Here is a 6,660-nt window from a genome sequence, read left to right as displayed (position 1 = left end):
CATCCATCCATCCATGCATCCATCCATCCATGCATCCATCCATCCATCCATCCATGCATGCATCCATCCATCTATGCATCCTTGCATCCATCCACCCATTATCCATCCATCCATCCATCCATCCATCCATGCATCCATCCACCCATTATCCATCCATCCATCCATCCATGCATCCATCCATGCATTCATCCATCCATCCATCCATGCATCCATCCATCCATGCATGCATCCATCCATCCATCCATCCATCCATGCATGCATCCATCCATCCATGCATCCATCCACCCATTATCCATCCATCCATCCATGCATCAATCCATCCATCCATGCATCCATGCATCCATCCATCCATCTATCCATGCATCCATCCATCCATGCATCTATGCGTCCATCCATCCATCCATCCATCCATCCATCCATCCAGACATACAGTCTGTCCATCCGTCCATCCATCCATCCATCCATCCATCCATCCATCCATCCATCCATCCATCCATCCATCCATCCATCCAGACATACAGTCTGTCCATCCGTCCATCCATCCATCCATGCATCCATCCATCCATCCATCCATGCATCCATCCATCCATCCATGCATCCATGCGTCCATCCATCCAGACATACAGTCTGTCCATCCGTCCATCCATCCATCCATCCATCCATCCAGTCATCCATCCATCCATCCATCCATCCATCCATCCATCCATGCATCCATCCATCCATCCATCCATCCTTCCATCCATCCATCCATCCATCCATCCATCCATCCACCCATTATCCATCCATCCATCCATCCATCCATCCATCCATCCATGCATCCATGCATGCATCCATCCATCCATCCATGCATCCATCCATCCATCATCCATGCATCCATCTATCCATCCATCCATCCATCCATCCATCCATGCGTCCATCCATCCATGCATCCATCCATGCATCCATCCATCCATCCATCCATCCATCCATCCATCCATCCATCCATCCATCCATGCATCCATCCATCCATCCATGCATCCATCCATCCATTCATGCATCCATTCATCCATCCATCCATCCATCCATCCATCCATCCATGCATCCATCCATCCATCCATCCATGCATGCATGCATGCATCCATCCATCCATCCATCCATCCATCCATCCATGCATCCATGCGTCCATCCATCCATGCATCCATCCATCCATCCATCCATCCATCCATCCATCCATCCATCCATGCATCCATCCATGCATCCATCCATCCATCCATCCATGCATCCATCCATCCAACCATGCATCCATCCATCCCTCCATACATCCATCCATGCTTCCATCCATGCATCCATGCATCCATCCATCCATCCATCCATGCATGCATCCATGCATCCATCCACCCATTATCCATCCATCCATCCATGCATCCATCCATCCATCCATCCATTCATCCATCCATGCATCCATCCATCCATCCATCCATCCATCCATGCATCCATCCATGCATCCATCCATCCATGCATCCATCCATCCATCCATGCATCCATCCATCCCTCCATACATCCATCCATGCTTCCATCCATCCATGCATCCATCCATCCATCCATGCATGCATCCATGCATCCATCCACCCATTATCCATCCATCCATCCATCCATCCATGCATCCATCCATCCATGCATCCATCCATCCATCCATCCATCCATCCATCCATGCATGCATGCATCCATCCATCCATGCATCCATGCATCCATCCACCCATTATCCATCCATCCATCCATCCATCCATCCATCCATCCATCCATGCATCCATGCATCCATCCATCCATGCATCTATGCGTCCATCCATCCATCCATCCAGACATACAGTCTGTCCATCCGTCCATCCATCCATCCATCCATCTATCCATCCATCCATCCAGTCATCCATCCATTCATCCATCCATCCATCCATCCATCCATCCATCCATCCATCCATCCAGACATGTAGTCTGTCCATCCGTCCATCCATCCATCCATGCATCCATCCATCCATCCATCCATCCATGCATCCATGCGTCCATCCATCCATCCATCCATCCATCCATCCATCCATCCATCCATCCATCCATCCATCCAGACATACAGTCTGTCCATCCGTCCATCCATCCATCCATCCATCCATCCATCTATCCATCCATCCAGTCATCCATCCATCCATCCATCCATCCATCCAGACATACAGTCTGTCCATCCGTCCATCCATCCATCCATCCATGCATCCATCCATCCATCCATGCATGCATGAATGCATCCATCCATCCATCCGTCCATCCATCCATCCATCCATCCATGCATCCATGCGTCCATCCATCCATGCATCAATCCATCCATCCATCCATCCATCCATCCATGCATCCATCCATGCATCCATCCATCCATCCATCCATCCATCCATGCATCCATCCATCCAACCATGCATCCATCCATCCCTCCATACATCCATCCATGCTTCCATCCATGCATCCATGCATCCATCCATCCATCCATCCATGCATGCATCCATGCATCCATCCACCCATTATCCATCCATCCATCCATCCATGCATCCATCCATCCATCCATCCATTCATCCATCCATGCATCCATCCATCCATCCATCCATGCATCCATCCATGCATCCATCCATTCATGCATCCATCCATCCATCCATGCATCCATCCATCCCTCCATACATCCATCCATGCTTCCATCCATCCATGCATCCATCCATCCATCCATCCATCCATGCATGCATCCATGCATCCATCCACCCATTATCCATCCATGCATCCATCCATCCATCCATCCATCCATCCATGCATCCATCCATCCATGCATCCATCCATCCATCCATCCATGCATGCATGCATCCATCCATCCATGCATCCATCCACCCATTATCCATCCATCCATCCATCCATCCATCCATCCATCCATGCATCCATGCATCCATCCATCCATGCATCTATGCGTCCATCCATCCATCCAGACATACAGTCTGTCCATCCGTCCATCCATCCATCCATCCATCTATCCATCCATCCATCCAGTCATCCATCCATTCATCCATCCATCCATCCATCCATCCATCCAGGCATGTAGTCTGTCCATCCGTCCATCCATCCATCCATGCATCCATCCATCCATCCATCCATCCATGCATCCATGCGTCCATCCATCCATCCATCCATCCATCCATCCATCCATCCATCCATCCATCCATCCAGACATACAGTCTGTCCATTCGTCCATCCATCCATCCATCCATCCATCCATCCATCCATCCATCCATCCATCCATCCATCCATCCATCCATCTATCCATCCATCCAGTCATCCATCCATCCATCCATCCATCCAGACATACAGTCTGTCCATCCGTCCATCCATCCATCCATCCATCCATCCATCCATCCATCCATCCATCCATCGATCATCCATCCCTTTTTAGCCCCGCTTAAACTTTCTTAATGGTCACGGGTTTGCTGGCCCCGTGACCGTTAGCTGTTGTTGGGTGAAGGCGGGGTTCACCCAGGACAGGTCACCAGTCTGTGACAGGGCTGCCTGACAGTCAGCCTCTTACATTTTATTGAGCTGTAAAAGAGAGCAGCAGAGCCTGAGAGTGTTATTAGTATGTGAGGCTTTCCACTGCAGAGCAGGAGCAATGTGAGAACAAAAACCACAGCCTAGGTCAAGATTGCATTGACATGTTTAACATCTCTGTGTTCAAGATCAGATCAAACACACACAGACTATGAGTTATGTAACTTTGACATACCTGAGCGGACAGTGAAAACAGGGATATGCAGAGATACGAGTGACTGTGAGACTGTGGCATTCAGATTCCGTCAGACATGTTGGCTATCTAAGACAGCACCAGAGAGAACTGAGGGATACTGATCAATGCAGGTTTTTAGATCTGCAGAAGTCTAAAGAACAGCTACACACTTGAACCAATGCAGTGTTGTGGTTTCAAAGCGTTCCATTTATTCGTGTGGATTGTCAAAAGCAGCTTATTGACTCCAAGGAAACAGGCCTTTAGGGTCTCACCGGTACTCTAAACTATATAATCTCAAGGTACATGACAAGACTACATGATTACAGCTCATTTTAAAGACTCATATTTTGATTTATGCCACCTTTAAAAGGCATGTGCGGTCACAGAAATGGACAGCAGCTGCAAGAATATGGAATGATTTTATATAATCAATGGATGTTTGCAGGCGTTGGTCTCATGCAGCTGCTGTGTTTGCAATAAAAATTGTTGATTGATGATTATTGGTTGTGTGTAAAATAATCTGAAGTCATCAGTGGAGTCTTCCCATCTACTGTTAGTGATTTTTTTAAGATCAGGGACTCGGTTTAAAGACCCACTCTGATGAAAATTGTGTTTTTCACATGTTCTTGTCGCATTTGTCTGATGATGATGGACAAATAAAGAAAAATGTGAAGAAAATTAAGATTAAAATTACATTTGAGTTTTTCTTTAATGAAATTGTTGTGAATCAGGAGCAGACGACAAAATGTAGTTTGAAAAGTCTTGTAGCAGTGATGTAGAATCTACAATCTCTGGACCACGAGCTCCCTGATCTGCTCCATTCTGCTCATCCACCTGCAGACAAATAGATCCATGAACATCTTTTTTTTCCTGGTCTGAGTTGGAATCGGGATCTAAACTGTCCTGCTGGATAGATCTGATGTTACCGGACATTTGATGCACCACTAATGTTAGTTTGGGGGTGTGAAGGGCTGTCAAGCTAGCTGGAAAGTGTAAACAAATGGATTATAGGAAAGTCAGGACAGGCTTACTACAGCCCAACAGTCCCGCCCACAACTCGCAGGTGAATTTCTAACGAACTCCTGCCGCTCTGCAGAAACCACGTTGTAGACCCATGACACATGTTTTTTGATTTTGGCTAAAAATAGCATAATAACAAAAAAACACTGAAAATAGATCAGAAGATGATCGGAGTGAGACTCTAAGTAGACATTTGTCAAGTTATTTTGACAAATTGATTTTGTTTTGTTTTAATGTAAAGCACTTTCTGTTATGCTTTTATATGAAAAGTGCTTTATTAAGTTTGATTTGATTTTTTGTCAAATCTGATTACTTTTGAAAAAAAGAAGCAGTGTGAAAAGGATGACAAAATCCTCTTTTTTAAAATGGTAGACACTTTTAACGTCCCACTCTGATCATCTTTGGATCTATTTCTAAAGTGTTCCCAGACGTCTTCTAATCATAATGATGATGCCGTTTTTAGCCAAAATCAAAAACCTGTCATTTTCCAGGACTTAGCTTCTGCAGAGTAATTGAAAAATGTGCAATAAAGTTTATTGGGGAAATAAAAGGTTTCTGCAGAGTGGCAAGAGTTTATTAGAAATTCACCTCCAAATTGTGGGCGGGACTGTTGGTGTGATAACAGCCTTCCCTGACTTCCCATCATCCCTCTGTTTACACGCTAGCTTACATTAGCCCACAACCCCAACCTAACATTAGCGATACAACCAAATGGCAGCAACATTGAAGCTATGCAGGCGTACAGTTTGGATCCAGATTCCAGATCAGGTAACAGTTAAAGTATAAAGAATTTAGTGCAACATTTGTTAGACCTGGAGGTTTGGACTCTGACAGCGATATGTGTTATTCAAATCTAGATGCTTGACTAAAAGAACTGAAAGGACAATAATGGTGAAAGCTGGCCTTCACCTGGTCCAGCCACAGGTTCTGCTCTGAACGTCTGCCAGAAAATGGATGGACTCTTCTAAACTCTTGGGCTGCAGGAACTGACTCGTTTCTCTAAACTGGATTTGGATTAAAGACAATTCATTTCATTAAAACTAACAACGCTAACAGCCAAAATGAGCCAAAGAAACAAAAAGTCAAATTAGTCGTATTTATTAGACATTAATCAACACATACGCTGTACAGCAGACATGTTTTACAATTGCACTGAAAAGTCATCAAGTTAAAAATGATTATATAATTAGAAGTAGTAGAACAGTTTAGATGATTTTTAGACACAAAGGAAAATGCAGATAAAAGTCTAAAATTGGAATACAAAGAAAAAAAAAACCAAATACATTGATGTCAGCTTCAAAAAATGTACCAAACTAATTTCACAAATTGCAAAATGAAGACATTAATGTTGCTTTTTCTGATGTTCTTCTGCGCTCCAACTGTTCTTTAAAAAGCACAACTTCAATGAACTCCTCATCCATCCATCCATCCATCCATCCATCCATGCATCCATCCATCCATCCATCCATCCATGCATCCATCCATCCATCCATCCATCCATCCATCCATCCATCCATGCATCCATCCATCCATCCATGCATCCATCCATCCATGCATCCATCCATCCATCCATGCATCCATCCATCCATCCATCCATCCATGCATCCATCCATCCATCCATCCATCCATCCATCCATCCATCCATCCATGCATCCATGCATCCATCCATCCATCCATGCATCCATCCATCCATCCATCCATCCATCCATGCATCCATCCATGCATCCATCCATCCATCCATGCATCCATCCATCCATCCATCCATCCATCCATGCATCCATCCATCCATCCATCCATCCATCCATGCATCCATCCATCCATCCATCCATCCATGCATCCATCCATCCATCCATCCATCCATCCAT

This window comes from Oryzias latipes, chromosome 15 (assembly GCF_053564925.1).
Source record: "Oryzias latipes strain Hd-rR chromosome 15, Olatipes_Hd-rR_3.1".
Lineage (NCBI taxonomy): Eukaryota > Metazoa > Chordata > Actinopteri > Beloniformes > Adrianichthyidae > Oryzias > Oryzias latipes.
This window is presented reverse-complemented; position numbering follows the sequence as displayed.